This window comes from Ascaphus truei, chromosome 12, assembly GCF_040206685.1.
Source record: "Ascaphus truei isolate aAscTru1 chromosome 12, aAscTru1.hap1, whole genome shotgun sequence".
Lineage (NCBI taxonomy): Eukaryota > Metazoa > Chordata > Amphibia > Anura > Ascaphidae > Ascaphus > Ascaphus truei.
Window position 1 is genome coordinate 7459318 of NC_134494.1, and position 20485 is coordinate 7479802.

Sequence of the window (20485 nt, forward strand, 5' to 3'; positions counted from 1 at the left end):
TTTCGATATAGATATTTAAATCTAGGAAATTGATTTGATCCTTGCTCCACTCACTAATGAATTTCAAATTATATGAATTAATATTCATCTCATTAATGACTTTAATGAGTGTGTCTTCTCCCCCACTCCAAATGAAAAACACATCATCAATGTAGCGGCGATAAAGGACAAGATTCGCACCAAGCTCACTCCCTGACCAGATGTTGTCTGTCTCCCAATCTGATACAAACAGATTGGCGTAGCTTGGAGCGAATCTCGTCCCCATCGCCGTCCCACATTTTTGCAAATAAAAAGTGTGTGAATACCAAAAATAATTGTGCTCTAATATGAACTTTATACTGTCAATAATAAATTCAGCCTGTGATGCTGGTAAAGTCTCATCCCCCTGTAAAACCCGCCTGACTGATTCGCAACCCTGTGTATGTTCTATAATTGTATACAGTGAAGCAACGTCACATGTTGCCAATAGAAAGTGTTTCTCCCACTTTACACAATTCAAAAGGTTGAGTATCTACAAAGGCTGTGTCTTTCAAATAAGCCTTTTGTTTGACCACATATTTTTGTAAGACATCGAGCACAACACTATCAGGGAAGTACCAGCAGTGGTAGAACAAGAAAGAAAATATATACACACAGGGTTGAAACCTAAATCCACCTTTTTTCCACAATTTGCTAAAGGGAACCATTTGGAAGTCTTTTTTCAAATGATAACAAAAGAATTTGAAAATTTGAGTACAGATTTGAAAGAAAAGGGAAACCAACAAAAAGAAAATCTAACTAAGAATGAAAAAGATGCCCTTAAACAACTTATGGATAACAAGGATCTTGTAACAAGCACTGGGATATACTTAAAAATGATCCAGTATTGGGCCCCAATATCCCCGATAGACCAAATGTGATATTTAAAAAAGCCTCCAATCTTAAAGACAAACTAGCCCCTAGTGCATTAAGGGACTCCAATTCTAAGAACAATAGATGGCTAAATAAGAAAGGTTTTTTTGGCTGCACAAGTTGCAAGGCGTGTGGTTTTAGGTCTTCTGATCATACCAATTTTTGCTCTAATGTCACCGGTGAAGTCTTCAATATTGAAACTTTTATGACTTGCAGGACAGACCATGTAATCTATCTAATGGAATGTTCCTGCAAGTTACAATACATCGGAAAGACCACAAGACCAGTAAGAACTCGAATTATCGAACATCTGAGTGGCATCAAGAGAAAATTAACCAACCACAGTATTCCAAATCATTTTTCTGAATGTCACGGTGGGGAACCAACAGGCCTAGTCTTTAAAGCCATCGAACATGTACTACCCCATTGGAGGGGAGGGGATAGGGGGTCAGAACTCCTAAAGAGGGAAACATTTTGGATCCATCGCCTCAAAACATTAGCTCCAAGAGGCCTCAATGCTGAGATAGATCTTGCTCCTTTTTTGAAATAGATTATGCTCAAAATGATGGTACTAATATGATCCTCTTCTGTTCCTTTGTCTCTTTGTCTTTGCATCAGCTTTTCCTATCTTATTTTTCAGGATATCACCTAGGAATCTACAACTGTACACACTATATCTATATGTTGATAGTTTGATCCTGTGTCCACAAACTGTAAATGAAATGTCATTATAGTTGATTGATAGAGATTTTTTGTAGCACCTAAGTACTGTTTTTTTACATTTTATATTTTTTATTTTTACTTTTTATAATTACTCTTCTTCACTTCGTCTTTTTCCATATGTATTTAGCCCCCCTGTCAACGCAACCCTAGTGAAAGCCTTTAGAATTTTGCTTCACATCTCAAATATGATAAATTGAATCTGTATACTATCTTTACAGCTCATTATATTTATCTATTAACGTATATACACTAAACATAAAGTTTGGACCACCAAGATACACCCAGAATAAGATGCCATTAAACTGCCATCAGAAATAAATACCCTGCCATATCTTCATGACAAACTAGCTCCCAGATATATGTTAGTGCAGAAGATTGCACCCCACCAAAGACTGCACATATATATTAACTCATAACAATACTGTTCTGATAGACCCATTGTTTGCAATTTGAACATTATTGCTAGAACTATTGGAAATAAAAGACCCATTGAAGAAGTAAGAAAAAACTATTATAAAATGTTGTGAACAGTCTTATACTGAGCACAGAGTTTACCCCGCAAACTCCATCTCCCCAATCTATTTTTATATGTGTTGCGCCTTGAGGATTATAGAAAGGAAGATAATCCAAATATATGCCATTCAAAACATTAATTGTCTAATGACATTTCATATTGCCCAAGTTGGGATATCATTGTAACTTTATATATATATGCACCTTGAAACATCACAAGGTCATAATGTCTGTTCTCTGGTTGCTCCATTTATGTATTGTCATCTGTACTTACACATTAACATATGCGTAGCAATTGATTATATTACTTGTAAGTTCCAAGTTTACTCCCATAATAATAGTCTTAGATCAGGTTGTTCAATTGTTTAATTGTATAATTGAATAGATTAGCATGTATATAGGGTATATAAGTATCAACTGCACCCAACCTTTACACACTCCTGACGAAGCCGACAACAGCTACAGCAAGCTGGGCGAAACGCGTAGAGTGTACCAATTTTGGACTCAAACGCGACCCGTAGCTGACCAACTCTGCAGCCGTGACGTCATCTTCCTGGACGGGCGCCGTGAGGGAGGCTCTGAATCGGCACACAGATCCGTGAGAGAAAGCCAGCCAAACACCCGAGGGAGGCGGTGAGCAGTTCGGGGAGCTTCCATTTTCTCCATTTGTGAGATACATGCATGATTTTTACTGGCACATTGTAAGTGCGCATTTTATTGACCCGTTTTTTTAAATTATAAAGTTGTACCTTTTTGATCGCACTATGTAGTTCTCTCTCTATTATATATACATCATCCTGCTGACGGTATCTTAAACAAGGGGGGTCCAGATACAGATGGGTGGCAACCCAATTTGCCAATTGCCTGATTAACTCATACATCTTGTGAGTAATACATTTATACGAGCCAAGACTATATCATTCTACTTTATAGAAACGTCTGCACTTAAATTTTTATTTCTTTCCCCATATGCTCCCCCTGGATGTTTGAGAAAAATACTTGAATCCTTGGAACCCGTGAAACAGGTCCCACCAGTGAGGTTTGAGCTGGGTGGTTGGACTTTAATCATCACACTTCCCTTTATATAGATTTATTCACTATTGTTACTTTTTAATAGTTGTTTGCGCCTTATATCACTTATTCCACAATATAACACGTGTATACACACATGTGTATACACACACACGTATACACACACACAATATATACATACACACAATGTATACACACACACATGTGTATACACACACGTGTATACACACACACACACGTGTATACACACACACACGTGTATACACACACGTGTATACACACACACACGTGTATACACACACGTGTATACACACACGTGTATACACACACATACGTGTATACACGTGTATACACATACACACACACGTGTATACACACACACATACACATACACACACACACACATGTATACACACACACACATACAATGTATACACACAAACATGTATACACACACACACCCCAGCACCACCACCACCACATCAGCACACCGGTATCCCATGCCCCCCCAGCACACTGGCATTCTCGGCTCCCCACCATTCCCAGCCCCCATCAACACCATCAGCACCCACACATCGCCACCTTTGCACCTCCCCCATCGGCACACCCACATCCGCACCCCCACATCAGCACCAAACCCTCCCAAATCAGCACACCAATACAATCACCATTAGTACAGCCACAGCAGCACTACCACCGCACATGGGCCGCGTGGACCACTCCCCACCCAAATGCCACACCCACACCACAAACATCCCGGGCAACGCCGGGGCTCTCAGCTAGTACTACAATAAAAGCTTTAATCCCAGGGAAGAAAAGTTGAGGATCTGATCCTGTGAGCTTGGAAACGTGAATAATTACAGAAGTCTCTGGTAGGTCTCATTACTCTTTCCCTCATAGCAGCAGCTTCTGTATCTAATATACGCAGAGCAGCGTGTGTATCTGTATTATACACAGAGCAGCGTGTGTATCTGTATTATACGCAGAGCAGCGTGTATATCTGTATTATACGCAGAGCAGCATGTGTATCTGTATTATACAAAGAGCAGCGTGTGTATCTGTATTATACAAAGAGCAGCGTGTGTATCTGTATTATATGCAGAGCAGCGTGTGTATCTGTATTATAAGCAGAGCAGCGTGTGTATCTGTATTATACAAAGAGCAGCGTGTGTATGTGTATTATACACAGAGCAGCGTGTGTATCTGTATTATACAAAGAGCAGCGTGTGTATCTGTATTATACACAGAGCAGCGTGTGTATCTGTATTATACACAGAGCAGTGTGTATCTGTATTATACACAGAGCAGTGTGTATCTGTATTATACACAGAGCAGTGTGTATCTGTATTATACACAGAGCAGTGTGTATCTGTATTATACAAAGAGCAGCGTGTGTATCTGTATTATACACAGAGCAGTGTGTATCTGTATTATACGCAGAGCAGTGTGTATCTGTATTATACGCGGAGCAGCATGTGTATCTGTATTATACACAGAGCAGCGTGTGTATCTGTATTATACAAAGAGCAGTGTGTATCTGTATTATACACAGAGCAGTGTGTGTATCTGTATTATACGCAGAGCAGCGTGTGTATCTGTATTATACGCAGAGCAGTGTGTATCTGTATTATACACAGAGCAGCGTGTGTATCTGTATTATACGCAGAGCAGCGTGTGTATCTGTATTATACGCAGAGCAGCGTGTGTATCTGTATTATACACAGAGCAGCGTGTGTATCTGTATTATACACAGAGCAGTGTGTATCTGTATTATACACAGAGCAGCGTGTGTATCTGTATTATACGCAGAGCAGCGTGTGTATCTGTATTATACGCAGAGCAGCGTGTGTATCTGTATTATACAAAGAGCAGGGTGTATCTGTATTATACACGGAGCAGCGTGTGTATCTGTATTATACACAGAGCAGCGTGTGTATCTGTATTATACGCAGAGCAGCGTGTGTATCTGTATTATACGCAGAGCAGCGTGTGTATCTGTATTATACAAAGAGCAGGGTGTATCTGTATTATACACGGAGCAGCGTGTGTATCTGTATTATACACAGAGCAGGGTGTGTATTATACACAGAGCAGTGTTTCTCTAATACAGGAAGTATAGTGAGGTTAGCAGTGATAGGACAGGATCCAGAGATTTCGGTGCTCAACTGTATTTGACCATAAGTATAACAATGTCTTAAAAGGTACATTTAGTCAGTTTTGAGGAACAAATATAATCCAGCCTCATGAGTTTAAAATGAACCAATATGCCTAGATTAATCTCCTTAGTGTGGGGACATAAGGTGTATAGTTTCCAACAAAGGAGTAACATGTATATACACAAAGCTCTATGTGGGCACCATTAATAACAGTCACCCTGGAGAATGGCACTTAAGCAAGATAAACCTCCAATCCTTTACATGAAGGACAGGAGTACTCACGCTTGTAGGCAGAGGTTCCGTTGGCGTGCATCACGCTTGTAGGCAGAGGTTCCGTTGGCGTGCATCACGCTTGTAGGCAGAGGTTCCGTTGGCGTGCATCACGCTTGTAGGCAGAGGTTCCGTTGGCGTGCATCACGCTTGTAGGCAGAGGTTCCGTTGGCGTGCATCACGCTTGTAGGCAGAGGTTCCGTTGGCGTGCATCACGCTTGTAGGCAGAGGTTCCGTTGGCGTGCATCACGCTTGTAGGCAGAGGTTCCGTTGGCGTGCATCACGCTTGTAGGCAGAGGTTCCGTTGGCGTGCATCACGCTTGTAGGCAGAGGTTCCGTTGGCGTGCATCACGCTTGTAGGCAGAGGTTCCGTTGGCGTGCATCACGCTTGTAGGCAGAGGTTCCGTTGGCGTGCATCACGCTTGTAGGCAGAGGTTCCGTTGGCGTGCATCACGCTTGTAGGCAGAGGTTCTGTTGGCGTGCATCACGCTTGTAGGCAGAGGTTCCGTTGGCGTGCATCACGCTTGTAGGCAGAGGTTCCGTTGGCGTGCATCACGCTTGTAGGCAGAGGTTCCGTTGGCGTGCATCACGCTTGTAGGCAGAGGTTCCGTTGGCGTGCATCACGCTTGTAGGCAGAGGTTCCGTTGGCGTGCATCACGCTTGTAGGCAGAGGTTCCGTTGGCGTGCATCACGCTTGTAGGCAGAGGTTCCGTTGGCGTGCATCACGCTTGTAGGCAGAGGTTCCGTTGGCGTGCATCACGCTTGTAGGCAGAGGTTCCGTTGGCGTGCATCACGCTTGTAGGCAGAGGTTCTGTTGGCGTGCATCACGCTTGTAGGCAGAGGTTCCGTTGGCGTGCATCACGCTTGTAGGCAGAGGTTCCGTTGGCGTGCATCACGCTTGTAGGCAGAGGTTCCGTTGGCGTGCATCACGCTTGTAGATAAGTAGAGCAGAGAAGTGTCACGGAGAAAGAAGCGGAGCACAGCAAAGAACTTGGGGGCTAAACACCAGCAGGTAAGAGGTTTAAACATACTTTATTCCATGGTAGACATCATGGTGTTATGGCAGGTAGGATCTCTAGCGCGTTTCGGGCAGTAGCCCTTTGTCAAAGAGTGTTTTACAGTCGCGTCTCTAACAGCTGATATAAGCGTCCCCCTGCCCCCAGCTGATGTATGACTCATCACCACAGTGGCGCGAACTCGGCCGGATCAATCTCATTGGCTGATGTGAATAACCAATGAGAGATGGGCTCTGAGTCATACATTCTCTGATCGGGGGTACGTATAAACAAAGACATAACATTAAAATAACATCAGAAGTTATAAAACAAAAGAAAATATATATAAAGTAAAAACGAAAAGCCTATATGGCGTTTGTTATCAAAGAAAACCTGTATAATGATAAACAAAGTTTAAAACAGCGAACAAACCTAGGATGGAATATTGAGGATTATGACATGGATTAATATCTTCCAAAATTTAAAGTATATTATCTAAAAATTATCTTATCCATGTCAAATTTAGCTAAAACATTTATATATTAGTGACAATGCAATGGTCATATATTGCAATTAAAGGCAGATTGAAAATGTAATTAAGGAAATAGAGAAATGAACTGAAATAATAAACCTGCTAGTGTTTAGCCCCCAAGTTCTTTGCTGCGATCCGCTTCTTTCTCCGTCACATTTCTCTGCTGTAGTGAGGTTAGGACGGTGAGATATACAGTAAATAGGGAACAGAGGGGGGTCACATATCCTGTACATGTATGTAACGGCATGATAGGGCGTTCCCTGGTTTTGCTGTAGAGACAATAAATGGTTACAATTACAGGTAAATAATACAATAATACTGCAATAAAAGCTTTAATCTCAGGGAAGAAAAGTTGAGGAACTGATCCTGTGAGCTTGGAACGGGAATAATTACAGAAGTCTCTGGTAGGTCTCATTACTCTTTCCCTCATAGCAGCAGCTTCTGTATCTGTACTATATGCAGAGCAGCGTGTGTATCTGTATTATACTCAGAGCAGCATGTGTATCTGTATTATACTCAGAGCAGCGTGTGTATCTGTATTATACGCAGAGCAGCGTGTGTATCTGTATTATACACAGAGCAGCTTCTGTATCTGTATTATACACAGAGCAGCGTGTGTATCTGTATTATACGCAGAGCAGTGTGTACCTGTATTATACTCAGAGCACGTGTGTATATCTGTATTATACGCAGAGCATGTGTGTGTATTATACACAGAGCAGCGTGTATCTGTATTATACGCAGTGCAGTGTGTACCTGTATTATACGCAGAGCACGTGTGTGTGTATCTGTATTATACACAGAGCAGTGTGTATCTGTATTATACACAGAGCAGTGTATCTGTATTATACGCAGAGCTGCATGCGTATCTGTAATGTACACAAGGCAGCATGCGTATCTGTAATGTACACAAGGCAGCATGCGTATCTGTAATGTACACAAGGCAGCATGCGTATCTGTAATGTACACAAGGCAGCATGCGTATCTGTAATGTACACAAGGCAGCATGCGTATCTGTTTTATGCATTTTATTTACTTATTTTTTACATATGAGGAGAGTTTGCGCTTAGCGAGTTGTTGCTGTGATTCATATTAAGGGAGTTGGCAAACACCCTCTTACCAGCTGCATCTCTCCTCATGTGGTGATTATCACTATATTCACTATCGAGCGTTCACGCTATTAATCAGTTTCCCTTATATAAGTATTTAGGTGCGCGCTTTCTTTTCTGCTGCATACTGAAAAAACCCACCAGGGGCCAAAGTGCTGATCTGGTAGATCCAATACGATTCCCTTCTGCTTAGGGACTTAAATCTATCAGGGATGAATAAGCATCCCTATAGCTGAGGAGATCCCTAGGTAACAGAGGGGTACCTCAGTTAGTTCCAGGTAGCCCAGAACCAGTATAGGGTTCGTGGGTACCCCAACCATTTATAAGGTTGTGATGGGTGTCACGGGAGACCAATGCTTATTGACACATTAATACCTGGATCCTTTGAACAAAAGCGTGAAATAAAATAAATTGTAATTTATTCACATAAAGAACACATCCAGCTTAATTTACAAAATAACACGAATAAACACTTACTGTGTTGGGGCAAAACAAAATAAAATGTCCATAGAACGAAATCCACAGAAATCATGTGTCTAGGCATTCATTCCCAGACGTGGGGTGAATGCACAAATAGACCCGTGAGACAGTCCTTGGCTAGGGGAGCTAGCTGCAACCCCTATTTCTCCGCCCAAAGTAAACTTTTCGTTTTGTCCTTGCAGGATTCGTTTGCGAATCCTTAGTTCTAACGAACTCTTGAAGCAGGGTACAATCCTTAGGCTGTGCCTACAGTATAGTGCCGTCGACGGCGACACGACGAGTGCCGTCGCCACCAGCAAAAGTTATGTTTCGGCGGGCAGCGGTGGCGCGGGATTCCGGCAATTTGATTTGTTCAAGGGCTGGAACGTGATGCGACGGCCCTTGAAAAATGAAATTTTGCTGGCTTCAGGTTTTCGCGACGGCGACGTTGCTTGTCGCCGTAAGTGCACGCGGCACCGGCAATGTATTTGTTTTCGGGCGACGTCACCAGCACTATAAGCGCGGCCTTAGTTGCGATGAAATAGTCTCTGTACCGCACGCTGTAGCTTAGATGAATCTGTTTACAAGATGGAACTTCTTTCAAGATGGAACTAACTCCTGACTGGCTACACCTGACTTTTTAAAAACTCACAAGTCCCATCTTTCCAGTCTGAAGCGAATCACTGCGTGGGAACCAATCATCCCACCTATTGGCACGGTTTGCCCATACTTCATCAAGACTGGCAGAGGCTTCAAGGCATGCCACGAGCATGTGTGAACTTTGCACTTCAGCATACCTAGCCAAGCCTACTTTACTGGAGACCTAATGTCTCCCTGTCCCGACACCTAGCCATCTGTCAGGACAAACTGTTCACCTCTCCTCCCCACGTAACACCTTACAATGCCAGGTTCAATGCCGCTACCGTATGTTACAGTAAAAAAGTATATACATTTTAAAACATACTAGTTTCAATAACCTATATTTTTCTACAATTCTTTATTAAAATGTACTAAGTCTGTTGGGGTGAGAGTGAAAAAACCTTAACTGTTTCTACACTTACTAGTCCATCCCTGTTATTCTTTAAAAACCTAACTTGCACAGTTTTATTCTAACCAGACTTAAACATTTTCCTTACACACCACTAAACTGGTTTATACGTATGTTTACCCCCGCTTCAGCTTTACTATGGAACAATGAAACTGGTGCTGCAAAGGGCGTATAACTTAATACATAGTGGACAGACAGAGCCCCTGTAGATAGCACTCTGTTTCTGTATGAATTGGTGATTTATTTAAAATAACTTTATTAATTGACAATATCGTTAAATAATTACCTTAGCCTTGACAAAGCACTCGCGAAACGCGCGCGTCGGCAAGCACGTGACCACGTGCACGAGCAGAGCCTAAGTTCATGTACACTGACTCAGAGAGATTCAAAGAGTCAGCGTGTCTCAGCCCGTGCACAGTAATGGACTGCTGCAAGATCCTACGATCTTAGCAGTCACACATCAGTAAAGCACAGAGAATATCTGGCAGTAAATCACAGTATAAATGCAGGAAGCCTGAATGCTAATCCCCAAACACAGCATTTAGCTTAAAGGGGTATACACATTGAGCAAAACGGCAACCAATCCAGCAACTAACCTCTGGAGTGCCAGACCATTACCACATATGAAGAGCACTACACCAACTAGGGAAAGGTCTTCCATAATAGACCGATATTAATACCCTAAAAGGAGCAGTACTCAGCTGTTAATTAGGTATATGCATATACAGAATTTACAGCAGTGCCACTAACTTACCAGTATTGCAAAACTAATACTAGTGTCTATCCTAGCCCTGTTATTACACACTTGGGATGTACACGTGTTAAGTATCACACACTTGTATTTAAATACCACCACCCACAAATGCTGGTGTTAAAAACTCATAATAGGTGCACATAGACCTAGATCTGTATACACAAGTCTATAATGTACCATTAGCTGCAGCCCAAAAGCAGCTAAGTACAGGTCCAATCAACTAGTGCACCTACTAGTATTTCAATACTGGGGCACTACATCTGTGGTCCACACAGCCGCTACTTTCATTACAAGAACTCTAGCCCATTCTCTCCATATGAGGAACACTAGGGCCAGTGAAATACCCTAACACTGGGCATTAATACACCATTGTATACTCCTCTGGATACACCTATCCATAGAGTTAGCCACACTTGGCATCATTTAATCATTGTTTTAAACCCCAATATTTTAACGGTATTTTCAATTAATAAAGTTATTTTAAATAAATCACCAATTCATACAGAAACAGAGTGCTATCTACAGGGGCTCTGTCTGTCCACTATGTATTACACCACTAAACTCTCAGCTTTATCCTGTGCTGGAGTAACTCCCTGAACCCCTATACTGGATTCAGGGTACATGGGCATTACTTGGGCAGTGTCCCTTTATCCCAGTGACCCTATGTAGAGTGTGGGGATATACATTAACCCCTTATGCCCGGTGTAGTTTGTGGGTATTCATTAACCCCTAATACGGTGATATGGCCCTCTTATTCCTAGCAGAGCGCATATAGACAGTTTATACACATTCACAGGACTGCAGCCAGCTCTTCTTTTTCTACTGGCTTGTCTCTGATTGGCTGCTTGAGAAAGTTCTCACACTCTGGCTATAGTATTTTGTGAATGGAGCTTAAAATACTATAAGGATCGATGCACCAATCAGATTCGTGTCCTCAGTCAGAGCGCGGGCAGGCTTTTCAAAAGTGCTCTTGTGCGAATAGGAGAGCACCGGCTTCAGTTTTCAACCTAGGAAAGCTCGCCTGCCAAATTCTCAGTCCAGCTTTTTGCGACCAAGTTCTCAGAAATGAGCGTAGTGGTCGCGGTTGGTATTTCAAGACGATTTTAGTTTCAGGAGTTTGGTACAAAGTCCCGGTCAAGAAAAAACATGTCCTCCGTAGAGAAGGGTGTGGTGACGTGTGGAACTTCACGCCGATTTGGGTACCAGGAGATTCCAGGCTAATTCTCGGTCAGGGTAAAACTCTAATATAGGGTTCCTTGCACCTAGGAGAGGCTATGTTCCTACCACAGAACCACAGTAAGGGTGTCTTTTCGCCTGTATTTTGTGTTCCACTATGTATGCGAATACATTTTCAATTTACTTCACTACCTTGTTTTGTTCAATGAATGATCCTGGTAAAAAGGTGTCAATTGCCTGGTCTCTCCTTGGGGCAGGCTTTTCTAGCTTCAAAATGAAGCCAGTTGCTCTGCTATTTCGAACAGAGCAACTTTGAAAAGCCCGCCCTCCTGTAGCTTCATTGACTCAAGTCATAGGATGGCCTGGTTCTGTGACTGGGGCATCTCCTTACATACCTTCCGCTGAACTATCTTCAGCATAGACGTAGGAGGAGCGACCAGTGTGTGGGAAACTTCCCACCAGCCAATAGAAGCAGGAGCTTGTCTCTAGGCTGACGTCAGGGGAGGAGGTGTGCCAAGCAGGCTCAAAGTCGTGTGGGCCGGAAATATTGATTAGCCAGTGGGGAAAGTGTCTACGCTCGCCATCTTTCCCCAGCTAACCCAATGCAACCCGCTGGGAAGTCTCAACCAGGTCTGGCAGATACAAAAGGTCTCCCCACAGGGTGCCTTTTGTTCTCCGGACCTGGGTAATCGTCCATCCCCGCTCGCCAAACGGTTTTCTCACTTCTTGACATCCTCTCCGAACTACGGACTCTATACAGACAGGACGGCGTCTATGCTGATACCCTGGCTGACTATATAGAGCCTTATAACAATGTATAAAGCATACACTTTGGGGAACCTTATATTCATAAGGGAAATGGATTTGGGATATTAGGGTTCGACAAACAGGAGTCTGGGGGACACTGGGAAACCCCGGTGTAATTCACCCCGCGTACAGGCAAATCATGCCTGTTCACCGGGGAGAATTAAAGGACTACCGGTAAATTTGGCCCCCGAACTCCTCAAAAAGGAAAGTATGCGCAGTCCCAACAAAAGTCCCTCTGTATCCAGAAGTGATGGTATCCCTCTGCTGCTTCCCCTCTCCCGTGATCAACGGGAATAAACCAGAACATATACACAAAAAGGAAGCACAAGAAAGAGAAAACCATCAGTCAAAATGAATAAAAAACTTTATAGATTGACTCAAATTTCACATGATACAATAATGTGTTCTGTGATTTTGAATATGTGAAATTTGAGTCAATCTATTAAGTTTTTTATTCATTTTGACTGATGGTTTTCTCTTTTTTTGCGCATATATAGGCCCCCGAAATCCTGCCACCAAAATAATTGCATTTCTACCCAAATATGCCACCTAAAACTGACACAAGAAATCTCAATATAGGAGATAATAAACACTTGCTCTATACTGAGAGTGGTGCAACCCAAGGATAATAGTAGCCAGATGGAGACTATAAACAATGAACATAAGAACATTAGAACATAAAGAAAATCCCTTTGAATGGGTGCACTCCTTCCAATAATGATAAACATATTCGTTATATCTTAGTATATATTTCTGAAAGCGTCATATGTGTCCGTGTCTGTATGTGTCTCCCTGTGTCCCTCCCTGTGTCCCTAGCGGCAATCCCATTGGACCTTGGGCCAGGCCAATGAGATTGCTCCCTTGGCCCGCCCGCCCCCGCACACCTCTCATTGGCCTGAGGCGGAGTGACGGGCCAAAGGAGAGACGGAGACACACACACACCCACACCCCCATCCCTTCTGTCCCCCGTCCCCCCCATCACGTGCGCCGCCCTGCACCGGCTCCCAGACGGAGGGGAAGCGCGGCCCTCCTGCCCCTGCCGCCAACTGCAGGTTCCTCCCCCCTCGCTCTCAACCGGCTCCCGGAAACACGGAGGGTAAGCGCGGCACGGCCCTCCTACCCCAGCCGCCAACGCTCCCTTACCTCCCCGGCGCTCCCTTAACTCCCCGGCGCTCCCTTAACTCCCAGGCGCTCCCTTAACTCCCCGGCGCTCCCTTAACTCCCCGGCACTCCCTTAACTCCCCGGTGTTACCTTAACTCCCCACCCGCTGGGGGGGCCAAGCAGCCTCCTCGGATCTGTGTGTGTGTGTGGACATTTTACTCCTGCCAACAATTTGTGCCTCACTTTCATGCCCTACCCCTGCCCTTCACCCCCCCTACCCCTGCCCTTCACCCCCCCTACCCCTGCCCTTCACCCCTACCCCTGCCCTTCATCCCCCCCTACCCATGCCCTTCACCCCCCCTACCCTTGCCCTTCACCCCCCCCTACCCTTGCCCTTCACCCCCCCCTACCCTTGCCCTTCACCCCCCTACCCTTGCCCTTAACCCCCCCTACCCTTGCCCTTGACCCCCTCTACCCCTGCCCTTCACCCCCCCTGCCCTTCACCCCCCTACCCTTTACCCCCTCTACCCCTGCCCTTCACCCCCCTACCCTTCACCCCCCCTACCCCTGCCCTTCACCCCCCCATGCCCTTCACCCCCCCCTGCCCTTCACCCCCTGCCCTTCACCCCCCCTACCCCTGCCCTTCACCCCCCCTACCCCTGCCCTTCACCCCCCCTACCCCTGCCCTTCACCCCCCCTACCCCTGCCCTTCACCCCCCCTACCCCTGCCCTTCACCCCCCCTACCCCTGCCCTTCACCCCCCCTACCCCTGCCCTTCACCCCCCCTATCCCTGCCCTTCACCCCCCCTATCCCTGCCCTTCACCCCCCCTATCCCTGCCCTTCACCCCCCCTATCCCTGCCCTTCACCCCCCCTATCCCTGCCCTTCACCCCCCCTATCCCTGCCCTTCACCCCCCCTACCCCTGCCCTTCACCACCATAACCCCTGCCCTTCACCCCCCACCCCTACCCCTGCCCTTCACCCCCCACCCCTACCTCTGCCCTTCACCCCCCCTACCCCTGCCCTTCACCCCCCTACCCCTGCCCTTCACCCCCCACCCCTACCCCTGCCCTTCACCCCCCCCCCCACCCCTGCCCTTCACCCCCCCCCCACCCCTGCCCTTCACCCCCCCTACCCCTGCCCTTCACCCCCCCTACCCCTGCCCTTCACCCCTACCCCTGCCCTTCATCCCCCCCTACCCGTGCCCTTCACCCCCCCTACCCTTGCCCTTCACCCCCCCTACCCTTGCCCTTCACCCCCCCTACCCTTGCCCTTAACCCCCCCTACCCTTGCCCTTCACCCCCTCTACCCCTGCCCTTCACCCCCCCTGCCCTTCACCCCCTACCCTTTACCCCCCCTATCCCTGCCCTTCACCCCCTCTACCCCTGCCCTTCACCCCCCCTGCCCTTCACCCCCTACCCTTTACCCCCCCTATCCCTGCCCTTCACCCCCCCTATCCCTGCCCTTCACCCCCCCTATCCCTGCCCTTCACCCCCCCTATCCCTGCCCTTCACCCCCCCTACCCCTGCCCTTCACCACCATAACCCCTGCCCTTCACCCCCACCCCTACCCCTGCCCTTCACCCCCCACCCCTACCCCTGCCCTTCACCCCCCCTACCCCTGCCCTTCACCCCCCTACCCCTGCCCTTCACCCCCCACCCCTACCCCTGCCCTTCACCCCCCCCGCCTGCCCTTCACCCCCCCACCCCTGCCCTTCACCCCCCCTGCCCTTCACCCCCCCTACCCCTGCCCTTCACCCCCCCCCCGCCTGCCCTTCACCCCCCCGCCTGCCCTTCACCCCCCCCGCCTGCCCTTCACCTCCCCCCCGCCTGCCCTTCACCCCCCCCACGCCTGCCCTTCACACCCCCCCGCGTCTGCCCTTTGACTGACGCACGCACACACCCTGACTGACGCACGCACACACCCTGACTGACGCACGCACACAAACCCTGACTGGCGCACGCACACAAACCCTGCCTGACGCACGCACACACTGACTGACGCACGCACACACACACTGACTGACGCATGCACACTGACTGGCACACGCACACAACCCCTGACAGCCGCACGCACACAACCCTTGACAGCCACACGCACACACACCCTGACGCACGCACACACACACACACTGACTGACTGACTGACTGACACACACACACACACTGACTGACACACAGACACACACTGACTGACACACAGACACACACTGACTGACACACACACACACACACTGACTGACACACACACTGACTGACACACACACTGACTGACACACACACTGACTGACACACACACTGACTGACACACACACACTGACTGACGCGCGCGCGCACCCCCCCCCACACACACACAGTGACTGACGCACGCACACACACACACTGACTGACTGACGCACGCACGCACACACTGACTGACACGCACACACTGCCGCACACACACTGACTAAGGCGCGCACGCACACACTGACTGTGTGTGTGTGCGTCAGTCAGTCTGTGTGTGTTTGTGTTTCTGCGTCAGACTCAATGACGCGCGCGCGCGCACACACACACACACACACACACACACACACACAGTGACTGACTGACGCACACACAATGACTGACGCACACACACTGCATGAAGCTGTAAAGGGGGACAAACAGAGCTCTAAAGGAGGGAGGGAGGGAGGGGGGGGACTGGATTGATGTGAATGGGGGACAAACAGAGAGAGGGGGGAGGAGAGAGGAGAGAGAGAGGAGCAGGAACATTACATCCCGGGCAACGCCGGGTCTCTCAGCTAGTATACACTATAATTAACTCAGTGGCAGTATTAGCATAAATGGCCGTTGGTTATGGTAGATATTTTGAAAGAGGATAGAAATTGGACAATTTAGGGAGTGGGTATATAGGTGGACTGACAGGTCCCGACTACTCCTTAATTAGAGATTACAGGCCACAAAAATAAGACACTTTTCAAAAAAATACTGTCTACATTGTTTATATAAAACTTTTATTTCTTAACTTATTACACTCAAAAATGAATAAAAAAAATAAAAGAAGACCCAGAGCTATACTAAATGGTAATTTAATAATGTATATAATTGCCAGTGAAAGAGTAGACTGCAGTAAGACTAGTAGATAGTGGCTGAAAATAAACAAATTACTTTGTTAAGCGCAAGATACTTATGAACTTTAGGTTCAATTACAGGGTCAGAACCACTTAAAATAGTATAACCTGGTAGTCACTCTTGATAATGGACATTGGCCATTATGATTTTCAATTTGAAAGCATCACTATAGGGTTATTATCTTCGTTTTTGTGGGGAAAGTATATAACTTTCTCATTTCCTTTAATAGTGTTGGTAGGTAATGAAAGTTATGCTAAATAAATATCAGCATTTTGTTCTAGAAATCCACTGGTAGTTAAATTAATGTGAAATATAAGCACACACCATCCTTTATGGGATCCAAATCAACTACAACGCCTTTCAGTAGAAAAACACAGAAGCTAATACCCCCATCCAATGTAGCACTCATTATAGCAGCACTGTATTGCGCTTATTGACACTGTCCTTTAAAAATAGTTTGCAGTTGATCACAGCCTCACTGTTCATACAATGCAAAAGATTTGATTGAAAAAAATACATATACCATGTCCTGCAGGTACGCGTAGTGTGTCCTCCCTGTTTCCAATGTATGGTGAAATGCTTGAGGCAGCGTTCCCTACAGCTGTTTCACCGTAACCACGGCTTCTTCTGGGGATACGTAACCACGCTGGGAGACGTTGTTTTATAGCGTCCCCGTTGCTGTGGTGATAGCTGACGCTTCTCTTTTTGCTTTCAGAGTGAAAAAAACGGATTTCACAGACCGCACCATATACACACAGTGAGTACTTTAAAATAATAAAAAGATGCTCAAACATGTTCTGTGATCATGTGCTAAGCACAGAGAGGCTTCATTGATATTAAAGATAACATTCTATATAAGAACACAAGAACTCTGCATATGTGTGTCTCATATGTAGAAACAAAGACTTGAGGGAGGGTCCTTATTGTCAATCATGAATTAAACATCTAACAGTCTATTCTATAAATGGGGCAAACATGAATCCTTTTGGTGACAGTGTTTAAATTAAAGATCCTTTTTGAAGTAATTTTTTGTCCCAATCACCTGTACGTATGTTGGTAATAGGCGATCTATGCCCTGGAAAGAGAGCACCCCTGTATTGCCTGCATGTTATTCTCTCACATGTCTTGAGATTAATGTATAATTTGAGTTTTCGATGGATCCTATGTGTTCCAGCACCCTCCTTCACAGCTGTGTGCGGGTTTTGCCCACATATTTGAGGCCACATATAGATTACTCCGGCCGTTTTACAATTCAAGTTTTTTGAGTAAAATTTTTAGTATTGTTGTTCGTGAATTTTTCATTTGTCATCATGAATTGACAGGCCTTGCAAGAGCCACATTTGTAAGATTCTTTATTGTGATCAGTTAGCCAATTACTCATACTTTGTCCCTTCTTCTGAAAATGGCTATGAACTATTTTGTCTCCGATATTAGGGGCTCTTTTCCATACCATGGATGGTTTATTTTTTAAAGTGTCCACAAGGTCCTCATTTAAAAGGATATGCCAATGCTTTTGAAAACTGGTCCTCATTTCTCTCCATTTGGTATTGTATGTGATAACGTATCTGATGACTCTACCATCATCAGTTTTGTCATTTGTATTCGTTGCGAAGAAAGAGTCTCTGTTTGATATGCCCGTTTTAGTAAATTCTTACTGTAACCTCGTTTCACAAGACATCTCATAGTTCTAAGGCCAAGGGAACATGAAAACAGAAAAAAGCAGCGGTCACTTTATTTTCCACATGTATTATGGTGCTTATGTAGCTACCAGGGACCCCACAGGCTCCGTAGACCTGGATATCCTGGAGGTTTTCTTGTCACTGGGGATGTCCTGTCGATAGAGAGTCCCATCTGCATTGCCATGCTCACTGCCCTTCTTGTGCTGGATAGTAAAGTCAAATTCCTGCAGGGCAAGGCTCCAGCGCAGATGTTTTTTGTTCTCCCAAGACACCCTCTGTAACCAGCTGGGGATATTGTGATCAGTGATCACCGGAACCGAATGTTTCTTCTGGGTCAGGTCAGTCAGGTGTTTGGCCAGGGTGCTGTACTGGGGGACACACTTCCTATAGTTGCTAGCGGTGCCTATGAAAGCCATAACCTGCTTCTTTGTTCGGGGCACTGGCCATTCGAGAATTACCTCTACCTTAGTCGGCTATGGCTTGAGATGCCCCCTCCTTCTCTGTGCCCGAGGTAAAGTACCTCTGCATCCCAACTAGACACTTGGATGGTTTGAGTGTCAGCCCTGCTTCTCCTATTCTTTTCAGTGCCGCGGCTACATGCACTAAATGGGATTCCCAGGAATTGCTAAATACAGCTATGTTGTCAAGGTATGCCTTTGCGAAACCCTGCATCCCTTCCAGTAACCTATTGACCAGGCGTTGGAAGTTAGCCGGGGCATTCTTCTTCCCGAATGGCATAACTAGAAATTCATATAAGCCACTTGGAGTGATGAAAGCTGAATTCTCCTGTGACTCCTGGGTCACTGGGATTTGCCAGTACCCCCATGCATAATCCATGGTAGTCCGATACCATGCCACCGCGAGCCCATCTAGCAGCTCATACATGCGGGGCATGGGATAGGCATCTGACACCGATTGAGTCTTGAGCGGACTTGGGTGATCAGTGATATGGGTCCTGCCCGGCTTATCCGTGAACAGGTCCTGGTACTGGTCTAGCATAGCTCTTGCCTGCACCCGCTGGGGTGCCTCGAGCTGGGGACCTATCCCTACCTGCTCCACTGTGCCCCCTGCCTAGCTTCCCCTAGGAGGTCGGGCAGAGCTTGGCTCGCCGGGTCCCCCATCGGTGGGCTACAGAGCCATCACTGATGCCACACTCTGGAAGTACTCCTTAGGCATATTAATATAAGTCCTGTGTCTTCCTGTCTCTCCATCGAACTGTACAACATAGTTGCACTCGTTCATCCTGCAGATAACCGTATATGGACCAGCCAAAGCTGCCATGAGTTTTTTTTGCCAAGTGGGCTTCAGAACAAGCAGTTGCTGCCCACGGATGAACTGTCTATTACGGGCATTTTGATCATACCAAGTCTTCTGCTTGGTCTGAGCATCCCTTAGGTTAGCTTGTGCCAACCCCATGAGTCGGTCTAGCCGGTCTCTGAGAGTTACTACATACTGTAGCACAGAGCATCAGTAGTAGTAGTAGTCTCCCCTTCCCATCCCTCATAGAACAGGTCAAGCAGTCCACGAACCCTGTGACCGTATAGGAGCTCAAAGGGGGAGAACCCAGTGGACTCTAACGGTACCTCTTGGTATGCAAACATCAAATGCTGTAAATGAGTCTCCTTGTTCAGCTTCTACATAGGTTTGGAGCATCTGCTTCAGGGTACCATTGAACCGCTCACACAGTCCGTTTGTCTTGGGGGGGTGGGGGGGGAAGGGGGCGGGCAGGGGTTAACAGAGCGCCCTGTAGGCGAGGTCAGATCAGATTCCACATGTAATTTTTAGGATAAACCAAACTTGAGTGATTTTATTTTCCACAAAACAGCAACCAAAACATTGGGGCTACTGTCCTTTTAAGGCAAAACACAAAATCCTAAAATAAACACCTACTCCTTTCAGGAATCTAACTAAACCGTACTGTGGTCCTTTCTAACGACAGCTGGCCAGTCTTGTGTGATTGATTAGTGGTCCGGCATCTCCGATTTCTCCAGCTGCAAGATAACTCCTTTTGCCCTTCTCTGGTACAGGCTTCTCTGCTGGGGGAGGCTGTGGTTTCCTCACGGTTGCCAGGCAAAATCTTCTGGTGAACCAGCCTGGATCCATGCAGGCGGGTGTCACGGTAATTTTAT

At 46.2% G+C, this 20485-nt stretch overlaps 1 protein-coding gene across 7 annotated transcripts in view; it reads left to right on the plus strand.

Moving 5' to 3' along the window:
- Positions 1-20485, plus strand: part of LOC142464329 (uncharacterized) — a 794668-nt gene that overhangs the window by 715496 nt on the left and 58687 nt on the right. For 4 of the 7 annotated variants that reach the window (XR_012787649.1, XM_075567828.1, XM_075567827.1 and 1 more), the window contains one exon: positions 17393-17434. The exons of 2 other annotated variants lie outside the window; for them this stretch is intronic. The gene's annotated coding sequence lies outside the window, so the exon portion shown is untranslated. Of the gene's footprint in view, positions 1-7126; positions 7517-17392; positions 17435-20485 lie in introns of those variants that run through there. One more of the 7 variants, XM_075567832.1, reaches the window with a different exon arrangement.